Source organism: Pseudopodoces humilis, chromosome 2 (assembly GCF_049639895.1).
Source record: "Pseudopodoces humilis isolate 2021_Gansu_Grassland_sample_001 chromosome 2, ASM4963989v1, whole genome shotgun sequence".
In the NCBI taxonomy this organism is placed as follows: Eukaryota; Metazoa; Chordata; class Aves; order Passeriformes; family Paridae; genus Pseudopodoces; species Pseudopodoces humilis.
The window spans coordinates 43,409,238-43,430,157 of record NC_142201.1 but is presented as its reverse complement, the minus strand read 5'-3'; positions in this window follow the sequence as shown (position 1 = coordinate 43,430,157).

Here is a 20,920-nt window from a genome sequence, read left to right as displayed (position 1 = left end):
GAAAGTCCACATAGGAAATAAAAAAATCAGGAAATGTCACACATGAGGAAAGACTGAGAGATGTGGGTGAGTGTAGAGTAATTCACCGACAGTGGTGCCCAGTGCCAGGACCAAAGGCAATGGGAACAAAATGAGGCACAGGAGGTTCCTTCTGAACATCAGAAAACACTTCCAACTGACCACTGGCACAGGTTGTCCAGGAAGTCAGTGGAGTCTTCCTTTTGTGGTATTCAACAGCTGTCTGGACATGGCCCTGGGTAAACCCCTTCTAGGTGGCTATGCTTGAGCAGGGAGGTTGGACCAGATAACCTTCAAAGCTTCCTTCCAATCTCAGCCATTCTGTGATTATTCTGATTATTCTGTGTTTTCTTGACCCCTGATTACTATTGTGATTTTTTAGAAAGAAGTCTAAGTTTCTGAAACTTGAAAATATTCTAGTTTCAAGTAGAGGCTTGGGACAAATTAGACTAGTTAATAAATACCACAGATTTATATCCTTCTCTGACATTCTTTCAAAATGTTCTAATTATTTGCCTATTACTATGTCATTGCTTCCTCAGATATAAATTCCTTGTCTTTCTTAATTAATATAGAAGAAAAAGATACAAAAACTCAGGAATAAATTTCTAATTCTAGGTTCAAACAGTGTTTGTTTTTTTCGGAATCAAGGGCATACAGATATTAAACTAATGGCTACTGTGGAATAATGCAACCGTCTCTATTCTATGATACAAGAAATGTTTCAGGAAGGACAAAAAAAAGTCATTCTGGGCTTTTAATTAAAGACTTTTTTTAAAAAATATACAAAATATTTTTAACACATTGTAGTTTATTTTTTTAACTTTTGTTTTAATCTATTTGCAACAATTTTTTATGCATAATATTAAAGCTAGTGTAGTCTGTGACAAAGAATAAGAACAAAGTAATTGCAGTATTTGATTATTACCTATTAATAGGTAATTATTAAGGTAAGATTAATAGGATTAATAGGTAATTATTAATAGGATTATTACCTATTAATTGCAGTAATTGATTATTACCTATGGGTAATAAAGTTCAGAGTTCAAAAGCCATTGTGACTCAGATATATTTTCTGCAACATAGAAAAGCACTTTGACAAATTTTATAATTAAATTAAGGAGAATTGCAAATACAATCAATTAATATACAAGTTGCAAAAAATGAGTTTTCAATTTTCATTCAGGTGAAATACAAATACATAAAGAAGCATACCTCTTTGTAAATTTAAGTCTGCATCATAGTCTCTTTTTAGATTACACTTCTTATGTTAACATCCAGGTATTAGATACCCTTTAGGATCTGAGTCATAGTTATTAAGATTTTCCTTGTTTCTTTCTTTATCCAGTGTTATTAACTTCAGGACAATTTTATAAATTAAGGAAAACTTATATATCATCCAATATAGCAGTAGAATATAATTATTATTATAATGATATTATTATTATATTATATACAATATAATTATAATATCTGTGTTCCACTTAACACTTTTCACACAACTCTTTAGAGTGACACATATCATGGATATGTGATCATGACATAAAGATAATTGTCATCTAAAGATCTCATAAAATGTTAAAAAATTAGCTGAAAAGAATTTAAAATATATTATTGATATAGAACTACTTAGAAAATCATCACAGCTTTGCAAACTTATTGACTGATCAAGTCACCAAATTTGTCCCAGTTCAGACTAATGTAATAAAGAGAATCATTGAAGACAGTTTACAAATATGAGCAAAATTAATTTTATTCAAATAACAGAGAAAATATTTGCAGATAGAATGCACTAGGATGTTCTTAATGGAAGGTAGATGATTTTCTGACAGAATAACTATTTCCCACAAGTTTTATAAAAATTGAGTCAGCCATATCCATTTATTTTGTATATATGTAAAGACATAGAAATATAAGAAAAATATATGTATTATGCATTAGGTAGAAGCTATTTCCTTTCACTGTAATAAAGACACACACGCAAAAAGTCCACAGATTTGCAGATTTGTCCACCAATTAGTTAGGATTACCTATCTAATACATGAAATGAAAGATTTTCTTTTCATTCATCTCTGAAATTTTTGTGAATCTTGGGACTGAAGTCTTTTATCCCATGGCATATATCACTGGGGAGTACCAGATATCTCCAGTTTTCCAACCAACTTAACAGTTAGTCAGAGAAATTGCAGCCTAAATGTAAAAGGTAACTCACCCTCCGTGGTCACTCTGCCCTGGCCTCTTTTCCGAAGTTTTCAACAGTCACACTAAACAGTGCCAGCTAGGTTGGTCTTTTTAGGGGGTCAACATCTGCTCGTTAAAATAAGGCAGAAAATCAACTTCACATCTCTTCAAGCAGAAATGTTATACTTTCTCTGGTTCCTTTCCCTCTGCAATTCCACCTTTTTATGACTTCTCAATCTTCTTCACAGAGACATAATACTATAATAGGACTGTGTTCAAATTTTAACCGATTAAATCAGAGGAGACATAGAGTCATGCGTAAACAAGTGCAAGTCCAGAACCTATTCCTTAGGCTGCCAAAGGAAATGAGTGAATTCACTTTTTCAAGTGTTTTTGGTTTGCGGTTCGTCTTTTTTTCACATTTTCACCGACAACTTCTGATAATCTTCACACACTGATACTGTTTATCTGTTCTTTGCTAAATTCTGTTACATCTGTTACAATGGCTCACAGAACACACAAGTTAGATATTTCTGCAAGGAAAGCAATATTACACATTTTTACCAGCATGATCTCTGTATCTTGGACAGTCCTTGAGTGTAGTTTTGCCTGTGCAATGAGAGCCTTGGGCTCAGTTTTCAGCCAGAGAATCATCCATATCTGGCAAGGCTGAAGTAGACTTTAAGATAACACTTCAATAATTCTTGTCATACTAAACTCAACAGCCACTGCTTTGAACTTTTGTGGCATTTTAGACACATCTTCTGTCAGTTTGTTTGTTCTTACACTTTGGATAAGATGTGGATTAGTTACATTAATCATTAATTCAGTTTTCAGTACCACTGTAAACTGCCCTTTTCATTCAGATCTTGTTGTATCTAGTTTGTCCCAAAAGAAAAAAATTAGTGGAGCACCTGTCTTTAGCAGAATGTGGACTTGAAGGAGTAGGTGACTTGCTTGTTTGTTTATTTCTTTGTTTTTTGCATGGTATAGAAACTACACAGACAAGATACTGGAAGAAATTGTATTTCACCCTTTGATCAAAAGCAGCATAATTAAAATTTAGCAATATTTAAAAAAGGAACAAAAGAAAAGCAAAATGCAGATATCCTTGTTATGTCTTTATTCTTACATTAAAAATATTTTTCCTTTCAGGCATATAAAAATTTATTTAAACCTTTATTTAGTAATGGTAACAATATCACACAGGCTCTCACATGTAGAATGGTCATTACCATGAAATCTCAGCTTTTACTTTTGCTTTACAAGAAATAATGCTATTCTTTCATGTTCTATCACATCACTCTTTGGTACTTCTTAAATACATTTTATGAGAAGAGTATCATTATTGTATCTTAAGGGACTTAATATTCTCAGGAGTATGATCTACCGTGAGAAAACAAGGGTTCTTAAGGGACACAAATTATGTACAACAGAAAGGAAACATTGAATTCCAGAATGAAAACCTACAAATTACTGAGCCACTTGAAACATACTTCTTTATTCATACAAATGAGTCTCTTCATTTAAAGTAGTTCATTACAATGAATAAGACAGCTGTAGCACTTTAGCCATGATGGAAACATTTCTTTTCTTTGGGAATGATCATTATTGAATATAAAGAAGTAGTGTAGGAGTAATCACTACTTACAGATCCTCAAAAACTCTTGATATATCATCTTATACACAATTTTAGCTTAGATAGTGTGTTTGAAAAAGGCTTTATTAAGTGTGAAATTAATAGTAAGAGTTCTGCAGGGAAACTAGCTCTCCAGTACAAGTCTACATCATGTGTCTGGTTTTTAAAACTCCAGCCCATGTTTATAGTCATGTTTTCATCCTGATTCAAACATATAGTATCAAGTGGTGTCCCCCAGCAGCTCCAGCCCAGGACTTGGAGCTCAGTTCAGTGTCTGGGAACCCAGAGTTTCTGTCTAGACTGAGGGCCAGTACTGTTGCTTTCCTGTTTTCCTAACATGCATCCCAGAGACTGACACTCAGGGACACACACACATACACACACACACAAAACTACACACTCACACTCACACCACAGGCACACCACACTCATGGATTCCCCAAATACAAGTCTGGACACTTGGATATCCTGATACCTTATCCCAGACCTGAGCCCCCATAGCTGACAGATTACCCAGCTTGATCTTTGGTAGCTGATACACATGCACACCCAAAGTAAACTCAATTTGATAAAGATACAAAATTATTCCAGGCACATGGGACCTATGGTCCCACTCCAGCTGCTGATGCTGAGCCCCTTTCTGGGCTTCATTCTGCTACCCCCAGTAGCTGGCTTTGGGCACTCTCACTGTTCCCATCTTAGTGGCTGGAGGTTAAAGAACCCCTCTGACTCCAGTAACTGCTGCTGAAACCCCACTGACTTCAGTTACTGACACCTCAGGCTGTGGACACCCACAGCCACAGACTCACTCCTTGCACCAATAAAATACACAGGATAGAGAGTGAATTTACACAGAGAGGGATAATAAAGTGTTTACTAAAATGATATGAGAAGACAGGACAGACTGCAGTGATCAGGTGCCAGGCTCAGGCAGACAAGCATGGTGATCAGTCCTGTTTGGTATATGACTGATGCTGCACTGCACTGGAGTTCTGGCTAGCTCTATGGTGTTGCTTCTCTCCCTCTGGTGCAGGCGGACACCAAGAGTGGGGAATCACTGGAGAGTTGGCTTTTCCCTCAGTGAAACCTCCAGAGACTTGGGCCACCCCAAGCTCTGTGGTGCACAGCATCAGCTGGCGCCCCATGTGGGGCTTACAATGATGGACAGGAGAGTAGGGGCAGGGCTGGGGTGACAGACAAGGAACTTTCTAGAAGGAAGGGAAGGGTTTGCTTTGACAGATAGGATGTAGAAGGGAGATACCAATACAACAGGGAGATATCAATACTTTTAACCTGGGAAAAAGGAACATACCAACAAAGCTTAACATTATTAAATAGAGCGCACTACAGCACGACTGACCCCTTTTACACCTCGTTCTGCCTGATTGCCTCTCTGTTCCTCCCTGACCCCCTTTCTCTACAGATTGCCCCATGATTTGATACAATCCTAGGGACTCCTCCCAACATCATGAACATTCATGCATCCTTATCAGTTGCAAAATTCAAGTTAGTTCTCTTTGAAGTGGTTTCTGGAGTTTCTTGATAGTCAATTAATTATTATGACTGATGAGGTTTATTTCTTCTCATTATTTCTCTTGTTGCCAAACAATCTTGGTGATTTTACCAAAACAACATTCTCACACTCCATCTTTATCAATCATGTATCTGACCAGGCTTGTTTTTCTGTTTGTTGGTTGGATTTGTCCCTCTCTGTGTTTGGCTTCCTCCTCTCCCATACCAGTGTCCTTGGTCACTGATAACTGCTGATGATTGCAACGGAATTGCTCTTGCCTTCCACATACCCTTACACTAAAAAGATGTCAGGTGATAAGTAGTGAAGGCTGTAAAAAAAAAAAAATAAAAAAAACCACCATGACCAAAAATTTTCCAGATTTTTGACAGATGTTTTGAATGGATGTAACATTAGTTGCTGATCCTCTTGATATGAATTTCAGAAAGAGGAACACTATTAGTGTGAGATGGGGTAAGACAAGGGGAGCCTTGCTGTAAGCAGCTGCTGTGACCCAGAAAGGCCCCGATCAGCCAAGTATTTTTGTTGTCAAAAAAATCTACCCCCTGGACATCTGTAGGATTATAGTATTTCTTCTGGCCTTCATGAAATTCCAAGAAGGGTAAAGTTTCATTGTACCACTAAGCAAAAATTTTAAGTATATTTTTCTTTCACCTGTAAAGACAGCTGTTCTCTGGACCACCTCAATGATAATTGAAATGTAACAAATGTCAAGATTTCAGACATTTCCTTGTAGAAAAGCATATGATCAAAAATCTATTACATTTTTTTAAGGATTTTTTTTATTATTGGCACCTTACATGATTTACAGTTAGACTTCTGACTTTAACTGTAAAAATAATACTGGTATAAACTAAGCAGTAGTGTTACACTTAGGATTATTTAATTTTGAAAATGCTTAAAGGCTGAAAATTTTGCATAATTTAAAGTCTTAGTAATTTTTGAATCAATTTGCTTATTTGATAAATGCTGTCTAGCAGAGAAAATGTCCTGGAAACTGTTTTCACTGAATGGTCAAAATGCTTTTCTACAGAAGGCTTATGATAGCTTAATGAAAATTTTGAAGGTCAAAAATACTGTGAGAGATGTGGCCTAATCCCTGCATAGACAGCTTACTATGACATCTCTTCGTCTGATTTTTTTTATTCATTCATGAAGCCCAACAGAAACCCAGTGATTCAGTGATAAGGTGAAAACTTTATTGGGGAAGATTTTTGGTAAGTCTGTGAGCTAGTCTTGCAATCAAAAAAACCAAAAATTACACTAATGTTTTATTTCAGCAATATAAAATTTTAAAAAATTGTGGATTGATCTGAGTGTTGTAACTTCTTTAGAATTTTTTTAATAATAATCAAATTTTTAACTGAATATAGCAAATATAATTACTAGAATCAATATTATGTGTTGAAATAAAATGAATAGTGGATAAAATGTAATATATATTTTCTAATGAAGTATATGTTTGGAGAACATATTCTATCAGACAGATACTCATAACAGAGAATAGTTAGTAATCTTCATAAACAAATAAACTTGAAACAAATCACTAACATTTAAACATTTAAACAAATGGAATAGGAAAACCTATAAAAATATGTGAAACCCAACCTTTATTCAAAACTAGAGCTATACTAAAAATTCAGTTTAGGCTAACTAGCATAAAATTGGAATAATATAACAGTAAACTGAAGAAATACCCAGCTAAAGATAGAAACATTACCCACTGAAAATAACTGCAACATTTTACCTCTCTTTGTGACTCTGAATTCTTTACACTCTTCTGAAAATATTAGCAATTTAGTGATATCATTTAGCCTTAATGAAGATCCTTTAAGGTGTCCTAAAACAATAATAAAATGCAATTTACTTCCTCTGTAACACTCCATTACACCAGACCAGTTGAAATGATCTTCAGTTTTCATAGAAAACTTTTATAAAAACTAGAGAAAGAATAAGTTTTTCTTATTATGTGAGGATTTGTATTTCTAAACTATTTTTCATGTGAGTTTTCTTCTTAGTTATTTACTTAGGATTTTTTTCTTCATGATTTACTGATGCTTTCAGCTGTTATATTTACTTTTTTTGGTAAAATCTGGTATTTTAAAAACAAACTTATAGGTTGCTAGTTATATAATGTTGTCTTTTAGCTGTATTACACCTAGCTTTAAACATCTTAATAGTGTTATCACCCTGGACATTCAGAATTTGGGACTGTAGTAATTGTTCCTACGAATATATCTTTTCTTGCTTATTATTTAGGCACCTTAGGCTTACTGCACTCTAAAACTAAATTCTTAAGTGTCCAAACTTAAAGGATAGTTCATGTAGTTAGAAGGAAGGATTGCTTATTTGTTACAGTTAGCAGTAGGGGGTTTCATATTCTGCTTTTCTAAAGAGAGGGATGGCAGTTAGTTGCTCTTCAAGTAAGGACAGAACTAAAAATACCCTGGCTGCTCCTAATGAAACTTTGGAACTGTTATGTCTGAACAAGGCACTTCTGTACATCTGAAAGATGCAAGGAAGTGTGGGGGAAAAAATCTACATAAAAAACCCTAAAGAAAGAAGTAAATACAGGTCAAGATTTGTAGGTTACTTCTGATAACAAGTCAGTGAGAATTATATATATTTTCTTAACATATCCAGAAATCCTATATGTTTTAAAATCTGGGAATGGTATCAGCAAAAATTTCATTTTATCATTATATGCCAAGAGTGTACAAAAACTAGCCCTGAAGTAATATTGAATAATCTATCTTCTTACCACAAGAACATTTTCTTTCTGTGACGAGGGTGGAAGAGCCACACTGCATGGTCTTCTTATTGTACCTTTTCACCTGTTTTCGTCAGTGCTAGTTTCTGGAATTTGATAGATGGACAGAAGGAACAAAGTGGGGAAGTGCCCAGGGTGCAATGGTTGTCTCACTCCTCTTGAGAAAGTGGGATGATTGAGGGCGAGTCAACCGAAGTGTCTTCATATAAACATGCAGAATTTATAAAATAAACAGGATCCTGAGATGACAAGCCAGCCCTCACCAGCAAACAGCCAAGTAGGGAGATAAATCACAATTGAGAATTGAAGGAAACCGCTGCTGGAAAACTGAAGACTGGAGGAGTAATTGAAAAAGACAGAGCAGACAAATAAAAAGAGTAGAACTTGTGGCAACCATAAGTCTGTGTTCAGTGATGGAATAATGATGTCCCAGGAATTACAGCTACATGGTGGGACAAATGCTTGCCCATCTGGAATGAAGGCATACAGATATAAAGCCCTTCTAAACATTTTACAGGAGATAGGACAAGTTGTACTCTACCCAAAATGAGCAGCTCACATGAGAGAACTCCTCTATGAAACGGAACTGCCTTGAGAGCTTTTGAGTAGGGATCAGAGTGGATACAGACAGCGCAATCAAAGCATGTAGGCAGAGAAGTGTTCAAACAGCTAGAGTAAGTCCTCAGTTGAAAAGAATGGTTCTCGTGAGGGAGTCTGGCCACTTTGACACCTGCTAAAAGGGAATATATTAGGATGCAAATAGTCCAGGGGATCTCTGACAATAATTTTCAGTAAGGAGTGTTGGCAAAAAGTGTCAAGAAGTAGTCTGAACCTGCTACACTCAACATAGGAAAACTGGTCAATACATCCTTTTGCTGCAGTCATCCCTAGAGGGCAGGATCTTTACTGAAGTGAGGAAATGTTCTCAGAAATGTTTAATGTCCTGTTCAATAAGCTTGAGAAGAACACCATCCTTGGCAGGATTGCGAGTGACGTTGCACTGAGGTGGGGGGGAGTTCTGCCAATATTCTGGAGAACAGTGATGCTATTCCAAGGAATCCCATTAAATTAGAATGCTGGACCTGCAGGAACCTGGTCAAGATCAACAAATTCAAAGTCTTGTGTGTGCATTTAAAATTCATGTATAAAAAATCTGGGGATTGATGGGGTGGATAACTGCTATGCAAAAGTAGAATCAAAGGGTCCAGTATATAACCTCACCACCAGTCAGCATTTTTCCCTGAAAACAAAGGTTAACTGCTTACTGAGCTAAATCAACAGGAATGTATACAGTCGATCAAAGGATGTAGTAATGCTTTTCATCTAACTTTAGCCTGACATTTTGGAATGTATGACAAAATTAGAATTTGGATGAGGACACAGCCTTTTTTGTTTGGCTCTGACAGTCTTTTGGCTTGCCCTGCACTTATATAATATTGAGGGTTTATCAGTGATGCATAGGAAGAAGAAAAGTATGGAGCTGGAAACAACTGGAATCTGACTAAAAATGCTCCAAAAAAGAAGAATAAATATTTTATAGATATCATTAGATTAATTAGTTTAGGGTTGTAAAACGCAAGATGTTATTCACTGGACCTACAGGACTATAGTAAGAGGTTTGGTTCTAGCAGTTATAATATGATGGTATCACTGATATGATTTCACAAAATATCTTGAAAATTATTTTCAGTAGATTTTGTTGCCATAATTACAGAAGGGTGTTTGAGGTCAAAAAGAAAACAAGGAAACAAAATTGAACTGAGAGGTTTGTCCTATGTCTTTCACTTTATAGCACAATACAATTAAGAACATTTTTTATTGCATATTCTTCTGCAATGTGTTGACTAAGACTTAATGAGTTTAATGGAAAAATTACAAATTTTTAATTCTTAATTATTGTAATTAAGATTTCATTTGTTCTGATCAATTTAACCATGTAATTAAATGTGAATAAAGTGAAAGAGAAGAATTTTATATGCCACTGAAAAATGAACTGAATCAGATAGTTCTCCTTTATATTCCACTCCTAGCCTTTGCAAGCAAATGGTTTGTACTACCTTTTAACAATCCCATTATCACAGATGAAAAGTGATATAAAACTTGATTCAATAATACCTAATAAAACTTCCATAAATGAATTATGGAGCTACCCATCCTTCAAGAAAAAAAATCATCCTGAGAATAATCTATCCAGTATGTAAAACCCAGTAGTCACCCATAATAAAATCATTATCCAACCATTATTTTCTGCCAGCATTACTAATAGAACAGGTATAACCAATAATTTATGTTGATATCAATGATCAATGAAAAAATATTTTTATTTGGGAATTTTTCACCAAATTAATATGGCTTCCAGAATAACTCATGCTGTCTTGTTACTCTTTTTTTTCAGTAATTGCACCATATCATTCCTATGAAGATGATAGTTAAGATTCTTCTGGTCATCTGTAAAGCCTATGCTGTTACAATCAGGGTGCTTCTTGCTCCCCTCAAAGAAGACCAGGTTACAATATTTTTAATACAAGTGTTACTGCTCTTTTCAGGGTGCACATGTGGAGGTATACTAAGTGTGTTAGCATATTTATAAAGGTCATACTTGTCTTGCCCTAGGGCAGTCAACTCCAATGTGTGATTCTTTTCTGCCTTTATATATGTGTAGTGAAGGAACTATTTTCAGCTTTAACGTTGTAATTCCAGCAAAATTATGTGCTCGAATTTGTTTTGTTAACATTGAAATGAAGCACATAGGCACAGTATTTTCCAGACTATCATGATGTTTAACCCCTTTTATTTGCAGAGACATAAGTTTGCCAGTAGCAGCATATGCTGTGTATATTCAGTCTGCCCTTATGTCTTTTTGCTTTGGGAGACAATGGGCTGCAGGGTAGATTAAAGCCAACCCTGTACATAAGGCTTTACTTATTTTCCATCTCCAAAGGCTAGCTTCTGTTTGTATCTAGCAAATTACTTTGTTTGGTTCATTAGTTTCAATAAGGCATTTGGAACAGTTTTATTCCACCTGCTTGAAAGGAAAGCTTTTTTATTTTTTTTTCAAGTTAATACATCTCACTGCTCTACAAACTTAAGTAGAACCCTATTTATGAAATTTTTTTTAGTTGAATAAGGCATAGGTACATCATACTCGATATTATGTACTTTGTTTATTTATATTTAATTTAAATTGTTAGATGAATGTGATATCTTGATTTTTAAGAAAAAGTATTTTCTTTTAAGTAAGTTTACTGTTTTTTTCAGTATAAAATTCCAAATGAAACAATCACACTTCAGAGCAGAAACAGAATATTATTTACAATTTTCCACAGTTTGTATCATATAGCAGTGAAAAAAATATCAAATCAAGATTCACCTTCATGCATTTTGTGTCATGTTTACATAGAAGAGGATTGACTAATAGCTTTTAATAGTAAGAGAAATCAGGACACAAGAAATAACCAGGAATCTATTTGTTTGCAAAAATACAAATACCATACTATGTCTAGTAAATTAAAAAAAAATATATAATTTGATTTCTATTCTTATGGTTTATTTCTTCTGACACAGAACATAAATATAGCATTTTTATGAACTTAGTCATTCATCCTTTTTCAAGGGGTAATCGTTATTGGAAGCTATGAAAAACAGTAATAAGGAATTGGTGAGAGGGAGGTGTCTTGTATTTCCTTTGGCTGTGCCCTCAACTGCAGAGACCAGCAGAGAGGAAGATAGCTGGGTTTGCTTCTATGTTCATTCCACATCAACTTCAGAAGCAGCTATTCTTCCATTAAGAAAAAATGTATTTGCTGAATTTAGCATACAGTCTTATGCATTGTCACCCTACCAGGCCCAAACAACTTGTTTGTACGTTATGCATTGTCATTCACATGGCATAAAACAATCATTTAGTCAGGAGATTTGGTTATAGCATTGTCATCTGGAAGTCCTTGTTTCACACTCTGAAAAATCCATTTTGTCAAAGAAACAGCTTTGTAGTGAGCTTCATCTTACTCTGAGAAAGGTGTCCACACTGGGACAATGTTCTACTGTTTCTCTGCATTGGATAAAAAAGACATGTTGAATGGTTAATTAAGAGATAGATGTTTAACTTTTCAGCATTTAAATTACGTGACATAAGTCCCAACTGTAGTGTTTGAAGAAACATGAAAGTTTTTAGCAACCTAAAATAGCCTACCTAGGTCACATCTACACACTGCAAAAACACCAAACTCTTGAATGAACAAGTGATATAAAGGCAGTCTTTAATGTTCCTGTCTTGCAGTACTTAGTCTTAAAATTGACCCAAAACCCCCCAAAAAATCATTTTCATGGTATTAATAATCCTGTTAATTTCCTGCTGCTTTTTCTAGATGTACATTAAATTTAGTAACATCTTTATAATTGACTTTGTATAGAGGGCACACTAGAAAAAAGACTAGGTCATGAAGTCCTATTCTTGTATCAGTCTGTGTATAACAAAACCACTCTTTCCACCCTGTCCGTTTAGCAGCCATGCTATCAGTCACATGTCAAGCTCAAAATATATTCAGAGCTCTAAGTTACTCTCTCACAATGCTGACTTCTAATATAAAACATGATTTTTTAAATTTTTTTTTTTAATTTTTGAAACAGAAAACTCCTTTTACATTTTTGGAGAAATATTCAAGTCATTCTGTTTCAGTCATGGCATATTTAAGTCTCAACTTGTTCTTGATTAAAACTCTATTAATCATTATTAAAGATTTTTTCATGCAAACAAAAGAACATTTAGCTCATTTAAGTTATAATTGTACACTAATTGGGCAATAAGCCGTTCACAGAACTCTTAAATTAGCATAGAAGTGTAAAAGTAAGTACATTGAGAATAAAGTTTCTTGCTGCACAGTTTCAGTTGCTTTAAATATATACACTTCATAACATGAACGATTGATACACAATTATATTGCTTGTAAGAAATTCATTTTTCATTAATTATAATTAATTTTCTTCTTAGTTCATGCAATATACTGTCAGAGGAGAAGAAAATTAAACAAATTTTCTTCTTGTCTATTTACACTGTCTATAAGTAGTATAGGTCTATAATTCCTAAATGCTCTTTCACATTTACACAAAAATTTTATCTTTATATGTTCATGTGAAAAATAAAAATGTAACAGTTCTATTTTGGTAACGAAGTTCTTCTCTCTGTATTTCTGGAAAATTAATATATTTTGCCATATTTTCATCAAACTCATAAGACCAAAATAAAAAAATAACAAGTTACTGTAAGAAAAATATGTTACTGGGTTTTATGTGAAGTACATTTATTCTGGTTTATGAGCTTTTTAAAAAGAACAGGCCAAAACAAAAACAGGAAAGTCTGGATTCTAAAATTGCCTGGCTAATTTAGTGGCCTTCTGTTGAGTAGTGACTACATCAGTAGATAAGGGAAGGGCTGTAGATATCATCTACTTGGACTTATGTAAGGCCTCTGACACATATTATTCTTTCTGCTGAATTGGAGAGAGAAGGTTTTGATGGATGTAATAATTGGTGGGTAAGGAAATGGCTAGTTGGCTGCATCCAAAGTTTCAGTCCACATCTCAGTGTCCAAATGAAGATGAGTAACAAGTGGTGTCCTTTAGAGGTTCTTACCCTGATCTTTATCAATAACTTAGACAGTAGAATGGACTGCAAGTGTCCAGATGATACCAATGTGATTGGTGCAGCTGATTTTTTGGGGGAAGGAAGCATGAAGAAGCATGACAAGCTTGAGAAATGTGCTTGTGTGAACATCAGTGAGCTTCAACCAGACCAGCTGCAAGGCCCTGCACCTGAGTCAGAGCAATCTCTGGTATCAAATCAGGATGGGGAATCAATGAATTGAATGCAACTGTCCCAGTTGCTGAGGATACTGGTGAATGAAAATTGATCATATGCTGGTGAAGTGTCCTTTCAGCCCAGAAAACCAGTGGTATCCTGGGGCTGCACCAAAAGCAGTGTGTCCAGTAGATCACAGGAGATGACTCTGCCCCTCTCCGCTGCCCTTGTGTGACCTCAACTAGACTGTTGCATCCAGCTCTGGGTTCCCCAGGACTTTCCAGTGTTTAAGCAGGGCTTATAGGAAAGATGAGAACAGATTTTTTACCAGGGCATGTAGCGACAGGGACAACGGTTTTAAACTGAAAGAGGGTGGACTTCGATTTTATGTAAGAAAAATTGTTTAAGAGTGGTGAGACATTGGAACAGGTTTCCCAGAGAAGTTATGGATGCCCCATCATTGGAAGTGTTCAAAGTCAGGTTGGACAGGGCTCTGAGAAATTTGAACTAGTGAAAAATTTCCCTGACTATGGCAGGGAGGTTGGAATAGATGACATTTAAACATCCCTTTCAACCCAAACCATTCTATAACTTGGACATTGAGGGGTGACATTGCAGAATAGGAGACTTCATGTGTTCCAGGTGCTTAAACTCAGCTCTTAAGCTCTACAACTGATAGAGATCTGGTCAACAGTCATTGACCAACACTGATAATAATCAAAGGGTATATTTAAAAGAAACTAGAAGTCAGCTCCTACAGTGTCTATTTTTCATTTGACCTTGTCTAAGAGTGTGTCACGCAATAGTAGGTATGCATGGCTTAATGCAAATATACAAAGCTGGTGAAAAGAACCTATCAGTTCCCCTAACCTCAGGCTCCTTCTGCCCATTGTGACCTCAGTACTGCCAGAAGGGTATGCATACTGCCTTGAAATAGGCATTTCCATAAGACCTGAGTATCTGTATGCCAAAGCAGAGAAATTACATTTCCAGAGTTTTGTCTTTGTTATGGTTTTCCCAAACTGAGCTTTAAATCAAGCTAAATTTTTGTTAGGAAAAAAAAATAAAATTATTCCCACATTTATTTTTTGCTTTAACCTTTTATATAGGATTAGTTTGAAAACTAGCAACAGCCTACAAAGTTTTTGTCTAATCAGGGTGTTTCAACAAAATTTCATTTTGATAATATTTGGTTTTATCTTGTGGACAGGCTAGAGAGATTTCAAAGAGAACAGAGAATAAAGAGAAACATATGAAAAGATAATCTGCCACACTTAAGTAATATTCTACTTCCATTGAAACAAGATATGTGAGAGAAGGCTACACTGGCAAAAAAAAAAAAAAAAAAGGAAGGAGGAAAAGAGAGTAGAAATGGACTAAGAAAAGTAAGGAGATGATATACCATATATTACCCACAGGTCAAGAACTGTCAGATCAGTATTAGCAGCTGAAATGAAGTACAGGCAGGCATGAAGTTCTCCCAGCAGCCACCAGTGCCACAAGGCATCTCAGAAAGAAATCCACACTAACACTATGGCAGTTACTTTTTCCACTGACCTCGAACAAAATACACTAAGCTATTTGCACTGTCTGCCACAGGAGTAGTTTTACAGAAAGATGGAAAGAATTACTTGTGACTCCCAGTATTGCAAATCAGGCAGAAGGAATACTGTTGAAAAGTTTCAATACATTAAGACATTTAAAGACAATGGTAAACTTAATCAATAGTCTTAATATGTTATTCATCACATTGTGCCTTCTACTTCCCCTTATGTCGTGTCACTGGGGGTGGTAGGAAGGGGAATAAGTTCCAAATCCACTATTGCAAGTATATTTTTTCCTGATGAGATTGTGATTAATCTGACTTTAGTCATGATACTCTGTATAGTATTTTTTTTTTTCATTTTTGGTGCAACCATCAAAGAGCAATTGCTGAATTGGCATTATGTCATTGTCCCATTCTCACATTTTCTGGCAGAGAATATTCTGTCATATTAGATACTAGTGCATGAAATAAAGTTTCCAGAAGCTGGGGAGCAAATAATCAAGTATATTTGCTCATGTCATTAAAAAAAAAAGGAAATATCCACACTACCATGCAAATTGTCTGTATAAACTACTGTTGCTTTCCTTTACATATTTTGATAATCAAAAGGAGAAAAGAAGCCCTGTTAAAGTCCTTTAACTCATTGACTACATGGCCTTCAAAACCTCCAAGTTACAGGGATTTGCCTACACACAGATTATTACGTCTCTGGGGATTAAAAGTGCACACATGTAGAATATTTTAAAAAGTGATACAATCACCACTTGGCAAAACACTTCTGTGACTGAAATGAACGGGTAGTAATTTTTCTTTCTGACTTAGATTTCTATTTAGGCATATTCTCCAAACCTCTCTTAGCTCCCTCCTTCAGTGAGGCAGATTCCAGAGGCAGATTTTCCATTTCCATAGCTGATTTTTTAATTTTTTTTCACATTTGCAAAACTAAACAAACCAAACAAAGAGACCTCCTCAGCAGTATTTCACCAGCTATTGGAAGAGCAAACTATGTATCTACAACATCCTTACACATACTTTCAATAATTCTCATTTTCCTAAAAGTTTCCTCTTTTTTTTTTCCCAAACTGATTTGCAGGAAATAAAATGTAATTTAAATTCAGACTAACAGATCTTATCAAATTACAAAAACTGTGAGAAGTAAAAAAAAGGAAAGTGATAAAAATATGAGAACCACTTTTCTTGTGGTACATATTTTCTTTATCCATGTACTCTCACAGTTCTTCATCCATATATCCTTACAGTTAATGGAAAAAGGGAAAACTGCATCAAACCAGTATCAGCTGTAATCTTTACCAATAAATCTCACAAGTCCATAGCAATATGTGGACTCACAAGTCCAGATAAATATGTTCAGCCACAAATCAAAGCCACAATATTTTTTGTTAGTCTGGTTGATCATCTATGGAAGAAACATCTAATTCAGTAATATTATAAGACATTTTGTTCTAGAAGCATCAGTACTATTCCACTTTTTACATAATGTTTTCAAAATACAAAACTTTGGTCATGTCTTAGTTCAGAGCTGACATCATAATACCTGCAATAATCATAAATGATTTTGTATTGTTAACTCAGAACAAATGGCTAGGTTGTCTATAATTTTAAATGTTTAGTATATTTCTGTGATGTGCAGAAACTTGACAGCTTTGCATAGGATTTTTTGAACAATCTTATAATATTTTGCAATCTGAAGTTAAGTTTTCATTCAAGTTAATTAATTGTGACTGCACTTCAGCCTGAAGACAAATTGCAAAACCATTAAAAATTAATTTCAGATGTTTTTGTAAAAGGAAAATAGAACTGTGAATGGGTTTAGTGTCTTCTGATTCAATAATGCAATGAAAAGGAGGTACAGAGGTTTTCAGAACTCTATTTCCTCATTTTATTCCCAAATTTATATTTTCACAGTTGGCTTACTAGGCATTTATCTGTTTTATTTCTGGAAATATTCACCACATTCCTCTACAATCAGATGGTGATTTAGGATTGGGCCAGGGAATTAAAAAAATTAATTCTTTTTGCAAGGAAAACTCTTCAGTTTCATTACTAGTGGTTTTGAATTGAAGCAAAGGAAAATTTTGTGCTTTTATGAAAAAGTCAGAGTATCCTCATGGTTAAAGCAATGGGCTGAAGAGAACTATGATTAGACATTCGAAATGATCTAATTTTCACTAATTTTACTCACTCAGAGTAGGACTGGGTCCCTCCAAGAACTTAAGAATATCTCTTTACCTAAATATGACTTTGAGTTTAGGAGGGATATATGTGTTTCCACACATATACTTCTGAACATGATAACAAGGATAGCATTAAATGTTTAGGGAACTTTAAGCCTCAGCAGAAAGATGGAATTTGAAATGCCTTAAATTTCAATGGTGTTGGGAGATTCAGACACCAAAATTCTTATTGAAATAAAATTTACTTCTCTCTTCAGATTTTTTTCCTATTAATTTCAGTGGAAATATGTATGAGTACCATAATCAAGTATTGAGGCATTTCTTTACACCAAAAGAATTATTCCACAACAATTAGCTCCCTACATCATCTTGTTCTTTTCCTTCATTGCTGATCCTTGCTTAATATTGTGCTCTGCACTTCATCTGTGGCACACTGAGACACAAGTTCTTCCTATAGTATATAAATATTAAAATTCAGCTTTAGGCTCAACTATGAATAATACAAGAGAATTATGAAAGAAGCCCCTGGACATAGCTCAAGAGATCAGGTAATAACTTGAGTTTTGGGGAAAAAAAGATATTGTCCTTCAAGGGACCGTTATTTTTTGCTAACAAAAGAAATCACTGCAGCTGAACATTGGTTTACAATTTTATCTATAAGCAAAAAGAGCTATCTACACTTTTTTTCCCCAAAGTTTGGCAAAAGTGAGAAAGGTAGGTGTGGAAGGGATCATTGTCTCATTCTATTTCAAAGTGAACTCTACATAGTGTAACTACATTTCACCTTATTTCATAACTTTTTCTTTTAAATAAATACTTTTATCACTAATTATATGTGGCATTTTCAGCACAATGAATACTTCTAATGCTGATGGTAGGAAGGCACAAGGGAGTTGACTCAGAATATGGAGGCAATGAGCTGTCAAAAATGATGCTAAATCACGTGTCAGAACCATGGTTATTTTCTTGCTGTGCATTAAAAAGAAAGAGAACTTCCTTGCTCCTTCTACCTCTGAAATAGAATAGAGGTAGAAAAACTTTTCAAGACAGCATTGTGGGAACAAATGATATTTTTGACTATGAAAAAATACTTATTGATGCTGTACACTACTTTTCGGCACTTGTGAAAATTTTGTCTTGCATTTGAGAGTGCTGCTGAAAAGAAAGCAGACTTGACAAACCCACTCTTCTCCTTTAGATCATGCAGTATTAAATTTTATCCTACTTGTAATTTTTATTTGGTACATTTATTTCCTTAACCTTGTTAAGGTTGTAACCTTGTTATTTTGTAACCAAAATAAAAGATTCTTACAACATAGAGAAAAAGTGAGAGATTCTGGAAATGAGAAGGGAACCTACTTACAGCAAGGAGCAGATTTACAGCCAAAACTAAAAAACTGAGAGAAACCAAAAACGGAGAGAAAAATATGTTCCTAGGGACTTGGAAGAGACTATTCAGAAAATACAAGTTACTGTACTAAGAAACAAAACTGGAATTCAACCCAGAAACAAAAAAATGATGAAACTAATAATCTTAAAGTAACAGAATATATTTGGGGAAAAAAATAAAATACAATCATTAAAATAAAATCCTCATTTGAATAAAAATGTTGGATCTACATTTTATTTCTTTTTTATTTTTTTTAAAATTAATTCAGCAAAGCTATGGTGAGGCTCAATTTAGATTACATTTGCAATATTTTCCTGGCTCTTATTTAAATTTATTTTATTTTGTAAGCCCTTTTAAATGCTGCTTACTTTTCTCCATAGTTGTGGTATAGGAAAACTGCTGAAGTGTGCTGATGACTAGGAGAGATAGATTCAGAGATTACTAAATTCTCTTTATTACTATTGTGATTCTGATATGTAGTTCCTTCATTATTCTGTTCATTATTCTAACATTTCCTAATAGCTACTGAATGATGAAACCCAGTCAAATGTTTGCCTGAGGTTGATAGATTTGAAAACTGCTTACCATAAAAAAGATTTGGGGGAAATATCCCCACTCTCCACATCAGGGTTTGAAAGCAAATTTTTTCTTTAATTTTTATTTTCTAAAGAAAAAATCTCTATAAGTATTAAGCAGGTTGATAATACCTTCTACAGCATTACTGTATAAGGTTACTGACTATCTGAAATGGATATAATGTTTTTGCTTTGTTTGAGATATTTGCCTTCATACTGAGGGCTCTTCAGTTTTACAGAATGAGTTTCTGTTGAGCCAATATATTTCTCACCCTTAGGAAGCAAAAATAACATGTGTCTTCCAAAATTAAACTTTCCCCATTTGATGGCCTGATGAAAATGCTCTAGTTTGTCCATAAATTTTATAGCTCCCTAGCAGACCCCAAGTCTTGAAAAATATTTGAAAGAAACAAACAGAAATCACAGTTACTAAGGTTTCCATTGAAGACTGGCTTTTATAATAACAATATATTAGCAGCAAAACAGGATTTTGAGCCTGTTCTTTAAGAATAAATCCTTTAATCAACCACAGACTTGTTACAAAGCCTCTCTCATGAAAAAAAAAGGATTTCTGACACACCAAGCTAGTAATATTGGCTTAAATATAGGCTGCTCAAGGGGCATATTTTTCAGACCTGTTGTGGGGAAGAAACAGTCGCTTCAGCTTTCTGTTTAGTTTTAGGCAGTACAAATAGAGAGTTAAAGCTCTGCAGTCATGCTGCATCACTCAAAGACATCTTTTTAGCATCTCCTGCTGAGAGATTGCTGTTATTCTCCTTTGGATGCTTTTCCTGTCTCCTTGGACTGTGGTCTGTTGCACTTCCATTCCCCTCTTGACAAGTCTGAAAACCTCCACTCATTCCTTTCCTTCTTCATGCATTGTTCTGGTACACTATTACAGGCTTCACTAAAAAGATCCTTTGCTCTTCTTCGAAATGTTTTTCTTATATGAGAAATGCTGTGCACGAAAATACTGTTAAGATCCAGTTGTTGGGAGATGCCTCTGCCTGAACTAAGGTGCAAATGAGACCATATGCTGAAGTCAATGATGCAGATTTTATTATTTATGCTGCAAATTCCCCTCTTCTGTGCTTATCTCAAACTCTCACTGTGGTGGTTTATCTTATGGCAAGTTTCTTCTGTGGCCTTGACAGTGTTTTGAGACAGAAACTGCTTTTTTTAATCAATTACAAATACCCAGCAAACTGAAAATAAACAAAATTTTTTTTTATTAAAAGGCTTCTTTAAAATGATTTAGTCCCCTTTTATGATCTCATAC